General features: G+C 39.2%; 1 pseudogene; it reads left to right on the top strand.

Moving 5' to 3' along the window:
• Window positions 1-7,566: 7,566 nt before the first annotated feature.
• LOC111744162 lies at window positions 7,567-7,685 on the top strand (annotated as a pseudogene).
• Window positions 7,686-12,079: the final 4,394 nt, after the last annotated feature.

Here is a 12,079-nt window from a genome sequence, read left to right as displayed (position 1 = left end):
AGGATAAGCAATAACAAATGGAGAGGATGTGGAGAATCGGAACTCTCATACACTGCTGGCGGGACTGTAAATTGGTTCAGCCACTATGGAAAACAGTATAGAGGTTCCTCAAAAAACTAAGGATTGATCTACCATATGATCCAGCAATCCCTCTACTGGCTTTCTGTACAAAGAGAGTCTTGCCTTGGCCCTCCGACAAGGTATCCCTGTAAGTCCCTGGTGCACCCTGCATGGAACCAAATGGGCACTGGTGCTCAGAATGAGCAGGTCTGTCACCGCTCACGGACACAGCCCCTTTAAGAAGCATCTGCCACTGCCGCAGCTTCTATCTCACTAAGCCGCTTGAGACCAGGCAGCCTCAAGTCGTCGCCCCATCCTACCTTCTGCCGTTGCAGGGTGCTTTCTTGTATTTCTTCCTAGTTGTACGGCTTGTTCATCCCAGGCGATTTTTCCTTGCTGCTCCTTGTTTCTGTCACAACTTTGATTTAGTTGCCAGAGGAATGAACAGAGCCTCTATCATCTACGCCATTTTTTCCCTTAATTTTCTTTTTCTAATTAATTAGTAATTTATGGGGACATGCTTTAAGATTATATAAATATCTTTTTTCTCATCAAATGTTCACTTACTAGTTTAAGCTTTTACTGGTGATTCTTTCTCAAATCAATGGCTACTATTTTTGAGTGCCAACCATGTTCTAGCTACTATGCTAGATGCTTCACATATATTATCCCTATGTCACAGATTAGGAAACTGAAGCTGAAAAGGTAATACAATAGCACAAGGACTCACGGCTAGCAAGCAATGGAAATGGGAGTAGACTCCAGGACCATCTGCTCCAAATTCACATGCTAGAGCTTGGGAAGCAAGTGTTAGGTGGACATTTGGGACTCTAAGTATCAGGTCTTTTGAGTATGGCTGTTTCTGATGTTCTTTTCTTGTGCTTTCCAAACACTCCCTGACCTGGAGAGGGAGTATAGCAGGCAGACTTCAGGGCTGTGGGCTGTGACCTACTGGGTGTGTTCTGCAGTCAGAAGGCAATTTCCCACATAGAGTACCAGCTGATCGCCTATTTGCAGCATCATGCATCGATATGTATCTGCAATGCCCTGAAGCTATGGCTGGGTCAGTAGCTGAGTTCACAGAACCAGAATCCCTGAGCTGTCTTTTCACAGGGCAGGGGTGGAATGTCTTGGTAACCTGGCAAGAACTGGGTTAAACATTCCCATTATTCCCTCTTGTGGGTCCTTAGCTGAGAGAATCAGAACATAGGCAGGGTGGGGTCCAGGGGAAGGGAGCCAAAGCCCTGAGTCATAGGGAAACCAAGGAGTCAGGGCCAGGACAAGGCACGCTGAGCCAGAAAACCTGGAGGAAAGTTGTGGTCTGAATGCTGGGAGGAGAGAGAAGTCACCAGATGCAGACAAGGTCACATGAAGGAATCACAGTCAGGACCGGAGCCAAGAACAAGCTTCAGCGGGTCAAGATTACATGAGGCTGTTATAGGAGATTCTGAACCTGTGTCTGAAGATCTACAGAGCTGGAGGCTTGGTAGATGTGCCCAGACTGAGGATGCACAAGGCTAGGAGTGTCCATTAGTTGTGGGTGTCCTCCTGGATCAGGCTTCATGGTGGACATTCAGCTTTTCAGTTACAATTGGACATCTCTAAGAGGCCCCTCAGGCCTATACCCACCTCAGCTACATCAAAGTTCGGACTCTGCATCCTACCAGCTGGAGTCACCTAGCCCAGCTCCTCGTTTGCTGTGATTACTTAGGCCTCAATCCTCTCTTTGGATGAAAACTGCATTCTTTAAGACTTTATTCTCAGAGACTTTCCATATAGTGGCTTTTTTTCTTTAAACTATCTGAAAATAATTTCAAACTTACAAAAAGTTGCAAAAATAAAAGCAGTACAATATAAAAATACTCATTTTGTCCTCTGAACCATCTTAAAGTGAGTTAAGCACATCATGGCCCTTTACCCCTAAATACTTCACTGTATAATTATTGACGCTTTTTTCTCCTTTACAACTGATAAGCAGTATGGAAGACCATGCAAATATTGTGTTCTTTTTCAAAACTGCCCCCGAAATTTAGCATCCACTGATGATTCTTGCCTAAGCCAATCTTTACCATGATGGTTGTAAAATAGTGATTTACTAACTCCAACTCTCCTTCCACATTTTCCATTCTGCTCTCAGCATTCTCCTGTGAATAAGAGACCTTCCTTTTTCCCATTTATGTATTTATGGACTCATGGTATGGACTCATGAATTCCTATTTTTTTGTGATTTCTAATTTAAAACTTAATTATTTTGGTGTTCAGATTATCTCAGATTTGCTAGTGGGAACTCCTTTGACCTGTCTTTTGTCCTTGTGACATAGTTTTTGTTTTGTTTTTTTAACATTTTCTTACTTTCTGGTATAACAAGGGATTCCATGGATTATCTTGTACCAGCCCTCGACTCAGTTATTCTAAGGAGCCTGATTCCTTTCAGTGGTGAAGGTATTAGAGATCAGGTTTGGATAATTGCTACCGAAGTGTCTTTACTTCTTGGCTCTTTCAATGGACAGAGCTAGGAAATATATGCATGAATATACACATGTACATGTGTGCATATTTTTTCATATTCATAATTACATATGTGTGACATAAACATGTATATACATATGCATATACATATTTTAGAAATCATGAATTTGCGCTGATATCTCCTCACAGGGTCACTTTTTGCCTTCCCGTTCCATATTTGTATGCCCCTTCTTCCTCAGTGAGAATCCTGGATTCTAATTATATTAACACATTTGCTCAGTCCTATATTACATCTAAAATAGTTTATTATATCTAAAATGGTTTCTGAATTGCTTTGCTCACACCATTACAAACAACAGACCTACTAAAAAGAGTTCAGATTTTGTCTGTGATTCTTCCCCTTCTCACCACACTCTCTGCCCACAACAGAGGGTATGTAGTCAAATACTGTGTTAAAGTTATTCGAATTAGTTCTTTTTTTTTTTCTTTCACTGTGGTTATGGTAATTATTTGAAATACATTTAGTTTCATTGTTTCAGTTTGCTTTCATTTTTAATTCTTATTGATTTAATTTTATTTTTGAATATGTGAAAATTGCCATGCATTTAAAAATCAAAACTATACAAAAAGGTGTGCTCAGAGAAATAACACTTTGATGTGTTTCCCTCCACTCCTTTTAGGTAACTAACTTTATTTTCTGATGTATCAGAAAATTTGTTTTATTGTGATGTTTAGCAGTTATAATATGTACATTTCCTTGTTTCCCTTCTTTCTAATGCAAAAGATAGCATACTATCTATGTATGGTATAATAAGAAATATATTTGGTCTTTGTCTCTGGTTCCTGGCACAGAGCCCCTAGAAACTCTCGGAATTTCCTAAGTGATAGAAGTGTCTTTAGTTACTCATAAGGAGCCCCTTTTTGAGCAAGTGATTAGAGGGCTGGAACTTTCAGCCCCAATCACTGACCTCTTGAACAAAGAGATTTGATCAGCATGCCAGTTAATGAATGTATCCAAATGCCAGGAGAGTGGTGCACCCCAGTCCATGGGAACAGAAGTTCCTGTGCTTAGAACCCTTCTGGACCTCTCTTTCATCTGGCTTTTCATCTGTATCCTTTATGGTATTCTTTATAATAAACTAGTAAACATAAATGTTTCTCTGAGTTCTGTGAACTACTCTAGCAAATTAATCAAACCTGAGGACTGGATCATGGGAACCTCCAATTTATAACCATTGGGTCAGAAATGCTGATAACAATCTGATTTTGTGATTGGTGTCTGAAGCGGGGGGCAGTATGTGGGACTAAACCCTTAAAACCTGTGGGATTTGATGCTATCTCTAGGTAGCTAGTGTCAGAATTGAGTTAGGACACCAAGCTAGTGTCACAGAATCGTTTGATGTGGAAAAAACTACCACGTATTTGGACTACAGAAGTATTTAGAGTATTATGTGTAGTATAAAGAAAAACAATAGAGTTTTTCTTTACAAAACACTTCTGCAATTTAATTTTTTCACTAATCTTTTGGAAATCCATATCAGTTCCATAGAAATCATCTTCATTCTTTTTACTCTATTAGCTCCACTGTATATACCATAGTTTAAACACCCAATCTCCTCTGCTTGGACCTTTAGGTAGTTTCCAGTGTTTTGCAGTTAAAAATACAATAAAAATATTGCAATGAAGCACACCAAGCTGCTTCCAGTGTTTTTTCCATACAAACAGCCTGTCTTGGCTCATGCTGCAGATTTTCTGTAATCATTCAAGGTTCACAATACCCAAACAGGCAGCATCTGGCTTCAATGTGCCCCATACCTCTTGCTGAGAAGCCCCAAACCTGACACAAGTGGCAGCTGGCCTCAGTTCAAAGTTTGGCCTCTCCCAGAAACCTCCAAGTTCAGCACAAGAGGCAACCATCTGCATATCATTTTGTAGCTCATATCAAGTGGCCCCAGGCAGGGCACAGGAAGTGGCCTGTAACAGAGCCATTCCTAAGAGGTCCTGGAATCAACACATCTGATGGCTAGTTTCAGATCACACAAGAGTACCAACCAACCACTTCCACAAAAGACACACCCAAAGGGTAGACAGGGCAGGCACCAGAGCCCTGCTAAAGCAAATCCTGATTCATAGAGTCAGCCCCTTGCACAACAGATCCAACACTGTAGTCACCAACCAGTCCTCATAATCAGCCTGAGGATCAATCCCTCTCATTGATGTGCAAAGAGCAACCAAGGCTCAGCTACAACAGAAGGGGATACACAGTCCACAAAAGAGACACTCTTGTAACACCCAGCTCAGGTGATCAGGGAGACTGCACCACTGAGACCAACAGGACACCTACTACATAATGTCACCCTCCTAAGACTGGGAGATGTAGCAGATGTATGGAATACATAGAAACAAACACAGAGAGGCAGACAAAATTAGGAGACAAAGAAACATGTCCCAAAAGAAAGAACAGGAGAAAACTCCAGGAAAAAAAAACTAAACAAAATGGAGGTAAGCAATCTACCAGGTATAGAATTCAAAATACTAGTTATAAGGATGCTTAATGAACTTAGAATAGATAAAACGAATAGGATGAAGAATAGTTCAAGTCAGTGAGAACTTCAACAAAGAGAGAGTAAACATAAAAAGGTATATAGAAACCACAAAAATGTCAGAAATAGAAAATACAACAAGTGAATGAAAAATACACTAGAAGGAATCAACAATAGATTAGAATAAGCAGAGGATCAAATCAGTGATTTGAAAGACAAGGTAGTAGAAAACACCCAATCAGACAGCAAAATAAGTAAGTAAGTAAATAAGTAAGTAAGTAAGTAAGTAAAATTTTAAAAAGAGAAGACAGAAACCTCTGGGACAACATCAAACATAACAACATTTGCATCAGAGAGTACCAAAAGGAGAAGACAGAAAGCACTATAATGACAGAAAACTTTCCTAATCTGGTGAAGAAAATAGACATACAAGCCCAGGAAGTGCAGAAAGTCCCAAACAAGATGAACCCAAAGAGGTCCACACCTAGACATATCATCATTAAAAATGTCAAAGTTAAATACAAAGAGAGAATATTAAAAGCAGCAAGAGAAAAGCAGTTAGTTACCTACAAAGGCACTCTCATAAGACTATAAGCTGATTTCTCAAAAGAAACTTTGCAGGCCAGGAGAGATTGGCAGGAAGTTGATGAAAAGTTGATGAAAAGCAAGGACCTACAAAGTTGATGAAAAGCAAGGACCTACAACCAAGATTACACAGCAAAGCTATCATTTAGATTTGAAGGACAGATAAAAACTTCCCAGTTAAGGAAAAGCTAAAAGAGTTCATCACCACCAAACCAGTATTACAAGAAAAGTTAAAGGGACTTCTTTAAGAAGAAGAAGAAAAAAATAAAAAATATGAATAATAAAATAGTAATAACTACATATCTAGCAACAATTAGTTTAAATGTAAATGGATTAATGGCTCCAATCAAAAGACATAGGGTAGCTGAATGAATAAGAAAACAAAACTCTTACATATGCTGCCTACAAGAAACTCAGTTCAGACTGAAAGACACACAGAGACTAAAAGTAAAGGGATGGAAAAGATATTTCATAAAAACAGAAACAAAAAAGCTGGAATAGCAATACTTATATCAGACAAAATAGACTTTAAAACAAAGGCTATAACAAGAGACAAAGAAGGACTCAGTAATGTGACTTCTGGGTATTTATTCGAAGAAACCTAAAACACTACTTTGAAGGGACATGTGAATCCATATCTTTCTTGCATCATTATTTACAAGAGCCAAGATATGGAGGCAAGATATGCATTGAGGTGTCCATCAGTGCATGAATGGACAAAGAAGAGGTAGTAGATATATACAGTGAAATATTACTCAGTCATAAAAAAGAATGAAATCTTACCATCTGCAACTACATAGATGGACTTATTGGGTATTGTGCTGAGTGGAGTAAGTCAGAGAGTGAAAGACAAATGTCATATGTGGAATCTAGAGAACAGGATAAACAAACAACAGAAACCAGCTCATAGATACAAAGAGCATTTTAATGGTTGTCAGATTGGGGGAGGGAAGGTTGAAGTGGGGAGGGCATTAAGAGGTACAAATCGGTAGTTACAAAATAGTCTTGGGGATGTAGAGTATAGCATGGGGAATACAGTCAGTAGTATTGTAGTAACTATTTATGGTGGCAGATGAGTACTAGATTTATCGGAGTGATCTCTTTGTAAGTTATATAAATGTCTAATCACTATGTTGTACATCTTAAACTAATACAATATTGTATGTCAACAGTAATTGAAAAAAATAAAAATGTAAAAAAATATTGCAATGAATAACCTGTTGTCAAATGACAAAACTAAAACAGTTTAGTAATGAGTTTGATGTCCTTTATTCAAAGGAAAATAATCCATGTACTGGGGGTGTACCGAACCTCACAAGGGGTAGAGCATTGTTCCCAGAGGGATTTGGGTCAAGAGTAAGTTTTATAGAGTGTTTGAAGAGGCAACACAGAAACGGCATGACTAGTTAGGAGGTCAGGGATCTCCATATCTATAAGGCCTGCGGGTCCTACTTTCTGGAGCAAGGCAAACTAGCTAACACTGAATTGGAGGGTTGTAATTGGTATATGTTAAGTTTCCTTGACAAATATTTCCTGTAAGAGCAGGCAAGTTAGTTTTAGATTTGTGATATAAGCCCGGCCTCTGAAGTGGCCTCCATTTTGTGCATCCCGATGTACAAATTAATTTTATCATAATTATGCATATGTATTTTTGTATTATTGATGGTATATCTTCAGAACAAATTCTTAGAAGTGGGTCTGCTGATACAAAGAGTGTACTTCTTTTTTATTGCTGTGTAACAAGTTACCACAAACTTAGTTGCTTAAAACAACACACATTCAGCAGCTCACAGTCTCATAGGTAAGAAGTCTGGGTGGGCTTGACTGGGATTCTTCGCTCAAAATTTCACAAGTTCAAAATCAAGATGTTGGCTGAGCTCTCACCTGGAGGCTCTAGAAATAACTGATTTTCAACGGCCATGCTACCCTAAACAAGACCAATCCCTTCTGATCTCGGAAGCTAAGCAGGGTTGGGCCTGGTTAGTACTTGGATGGGAGATCATCTAGGAAGACCAGGTGCCGTAGGGGTAAAAAAATTAAAAATAAGGGATTGTAAGCTGACAAGGTCTTTGCAACCTGTGAGGTCGACCAACGGTTGCCTCGTCTAAAGAAATAATAATAATAAAATAAAAAAAATAATGAAATGCAATATTAGAATTCAATTCCAAGGACTGAGGTCTCCATTTTGTTGAAGGCTCTCAGCTTCCACTGGCTGTTCCCATTCCTTGCCACATGGCCCCCTTCATCTTCAAATTAGCCACAATGTGTCGAATCATTCTCTCTTGGAATCTCTCTGACTTCTGTAAAAGATTAAACAAAGATGGACAGTAATTAAAGTGGTAAGGACAGATTTTAACCAGTAACAGCTATTGCAGTAGGAAAAAGAGTCCAATGTGAACTGAAATCAACTTAGATTTGAACAGAGATGACTGGATGTTTTAAAGGGAGAATGAGGTGGAGTGATAGGAAGAGAGGGAGATAAACAAGGGTTCAAGTAGAGTCAGGGTAGTGAAAAATTGCAAAAGGTCAGTTTGTGTAAATGCCATTAGGCCAGCTGTGTCTGCTAGCTGGCAATTAATAAAGTTATTAGGACTCTTCTCCCAGAGAGACTGGAAGACAGAGGCCCTACTCTCAGGTATTGACTGGAACAAACAGTAATTTCTTTTGGAGGCCATGAGCTTTCTCAGGCAGGTACTTTAAATAGAGCTAAGGTCAGATGGGAAAAATGATGTGTGACAGAGACTTTCATCCCTCTTGGGACCACATTAAGTTTGTGACAAAAACATGGAGCAAAAGCGAGGAAGCAAAGTCACCTGGGATCCAGATGAACAGAAGCACTACAACTAGGGAGAGAAATAATTAATCAAACTGCAATGGTAGAAGATAGGAGGGGGTGAAGGTGCAAGGCTGCCGGTCCAGAGCAGCTGAGTGGGACAGAGGCTGTGGCACTGGCAGCTGCAGACACCTCTTAAAGAGATACCTGAAGGAAAACAAGAAGTTGAAGAGTTATTTGAAGAAATAATGATGGAAAACTTCCTTACTCTTGTGAAAGAAATAGAAATACAACCCCAGGAAGCTCAGAGAGTCCCAAGAGAGAGGAACCTAAAGTGACTCACACCAAGACACATCATAATTAAAATGCTAAAGGTTAAATGCAAAGAGAGAATCTTAAAAGCAGCAAGAAAAAAGCAGTTAGTTACCTACAAGGGAGCACCCATAAGACTGGCACCTGATTTCTCAAAAGAAACTATGCAGGACAGACAGGCTTGGCATAAAATATTCAACATGATGAAAATGCAAGATCTACAACCAAGAATACTTTATCCAGCAAAGCTATCATTTAAAGTTGAAGGACAGATAAAGAACTTCCCAGACAAAAATAAGTTAAATTTATCAACACCAAGCCAGTATTATAGGAAATGTTGAAAGGACTTCTTTAAAAAGAAAAAAACATGTATCAAAAACAGGAATAAAGAATGGTAATAACTATATATCTATCAACAAGTACTGCAAATGGAAAAGAATAAAGTGCTCCAATCAAAAGATAAAGTGGCTGAATGGATAAGAAAAAAAGACCCCTACATATGCTTCCTACGAGAAACTCACTTCAGATTAAAAGAAACACACAGACTAAAAGGAAGGGGTTGGAAAAAGATATTGCCTTGATGGACCTAGAGGGTATTGCGTTGAATGAAATGGGTCGGATAGAGAAAGACAAATGTTGCATGTTTTCACATACAAGAGGAATCTAAAGAACAAAATCAACAACAACAACAACAACAACAAAAGCGGAAATAAATTCATAGATACAGAGAATATTTAGAGGAATGGGAAGGGGGTTGGAAGAACAAAAAAAAGGCAAAAGGATTAAGAGGCACAAATGGATAGCTGCAGAATAGACATGGAGATAAAGGATGTAGCATGGGAAAGATGGTTAATAATGTTGTAATAAATATGTAAGAGGCAAGAAGGGTACTAGATTTAGTGGGGTGATCATTTTTGGAGTTACATGGATCTCTGATCACTATGCTATACAACTGAAACTGGTATATTATTGTATGCCAACTATAATTGAAAAAAAAAACTCATTGAATTGTACAGTGCAAATACGAGAAACTACTTGTCTATTATATTTCAATAAATCCGGAAAAGAACAGAACAGGGTACTCTAAGCTTAAACAATAAGAAGAGAATTGCTGTTGCAAGATAGTAATGAACATTCATCATACAAAGGGACAAATTGAGACAATAAATACGAGCAACTAATTGTCTATTATATTTCAATATAGCCGGGGGAAAAAAAGATAAATAAAAAAAGAGGACTAAGTTCATTCTAGGGATGTGGCCCTGAGCTCTGAGAAATTATGTTAGTATTTGTTCAAGTCTTTATAGGCCAAGATTAATTTCTAGTTGAGAAAAGGCTCAGGGTAGTGTGGCTAGTGTTTGGCCAAGGAGAGAATTTTTGTCACATCTTTTATTGAACAAAGAAACTCTGCTTTTAAATGACTTATGTGATTAAGTTAGGCCCACATTGATAATGCCCCTTTTGCCATATAACGTAACATAATCACGGAGGTAACACCAGGGGGCTAAGGTTATAAGTTAAAATTCCTAGCCCTCCTAGCAACTGTCCTGGCTAGTACAGGATAAGACGTCTGAATTGTTTGAGGATCTCAGCAAAGGTAACTCATCCTCTAGTTACCATGAGTGGGAAGAGGTTTAGTGTCCAAACTGGAACTTTCTTGGCACTTGCAGCATGAGAACAGTAATGGAGGCTACACACAATGTCTTAGAGAATGAGGGTTAGGAGTATCTCCATGAGTTATCTTGAGTAAAGGACAACTGCAGCAGGGCTAGTTCGTGTGGCTGAGAATTAAGTGCTATAATCTGAATTCTGTCTGTACTGTGTGCAAGAAACATACACCCACCTTACATGCCCTTTAATACTTGCTCTGGTTTCAACCTCCTTTGAGTGACTTGGCCCTTGCTTTTGAAAGACATGCCAGTGTGAGTGGCTGGTAGGAACACAAACCCCAGGTCAGATGAATCCAGCCTCTGCCATCTTGTAGCTGTAGAACCTTGAAATTACTTAACTTCTTTGTGCCTTGATTTATTTCTTTATCAACAAAATGTGAATAATAATAGTAGTTACCTCCTCGGATAGCTGCGGGTATCAAATAAAATCCTGTTTATAGAGTGCTAATGAATTCCTGGCACATAGTAAGAGCTCAAAAAATGTGAGCTGTCTGAGTTTATCACTATGTCTTGCTCATTTCTGACTCTGTACTTCAAGTTATTGCCTTTCCTATGGTCCTTAGTGTTAGTCTCTGAATTCTCTCAGCATAATGGTTCTTGGTTCCCAAGTATCCTGTGCTGGGGCTTGCCCTACTCTCACATCTGCTAAGGGTGGAAGCCTAAAAAGAAAGTACCTTGAATATCAGACATCTGCTTCAAGATACCCAAACAAGAAGCAATCTTTTACCCTTTAGGAGCCTTGCATGACACTGTCTTTATGCTTATCTCAGTTCCAAATGCAGGTCTCAAGAAAAGGGATCTCTTCTATTTATCTGTTATTATGTAACAAGGTACTTCAAAACTTGGTGGCTTAAAATAACCATTTTATTTTGATCAGTCAGGAGAGAGCTTGGTTGGGTGGCCCATCTCAAATCCATACTGGGGCAGCTGGGGCCGGAGGATCAACCTGCAAGATAGCATCTTCATTCTCGTATGGAGTACCTTCATATGCTCTCATCTTCCAGGGCTTTCAGGATGCTTGGGCTTCTCACAGCATGGCTGTCAGACTTCTCACATGACAACCGGCTTGCCCCAAAGTAAGCATTCCAAAAGGGCCAGGTGGAAGCTGAAAGGCCTCTTATGAACTACACTCAAAGTTTGAGAATATTATTTCTGCTTCATTCTTTTAGACAAACGAGTCTACAAAGCCAGATCTGAGTCTAAGGGAGGAGAATTAGATTCTACTTTTCAATGGCAGGAGTAGCAAAGAATGTGTGCAATCTTTAATCAACCATAGCATCTGATGAGTGGAAGCTAAATTCCACCTGGAACCCTGCTGCAGTGAGGTCTGGGAAATATAGTTTTAGGATTTCCACAGCAATGGGGTGCTGGAAGGAGAGTGAGCCAATCAATCTGCTGTATCCACAACAGGCTCTCAGCATTGTCAAGTTTTATGATGAGATTCTATAACCAGCTTTCCTTTGTCCTTGGTGCCAGCACGCTTGAATCCAAATGGGAATTGAGAGCAGCCAGTCCCTCAATATAGCTTGATCTCTAGGTCAAGACTTTAAAAATTTTTTTTGACTGAAACTCACAATAAAAAATACAACATATATCAGCATATGGACATATATATGTAATTGAAACAAAAGGTCTTGTGGAACAATCCCTATCTTTACCATATGTTA

Source organism: Pteropus vampyrus, unplaced genomic scaffold, assembly GCF_000151845.1.
Source record: "Pteropus vampyrus isolate Shadow unplaced genomic scaffold, Pvam_2.0 Scaffold128, whole genome shotgun sequence".
Taxonomy (NCBI): domain Eukaryota; kingdom Metazoa; phylum Chordata; class Mammalia; order Chiroptera; family Pteropodidae; genus Pteropus; species Pteropus vampyrus.
The sequence above is the reverse complement of the archived record's forward strand: the minus strand, read 5'-3'. Positions and strand labels throughout refer to the sequence as shown.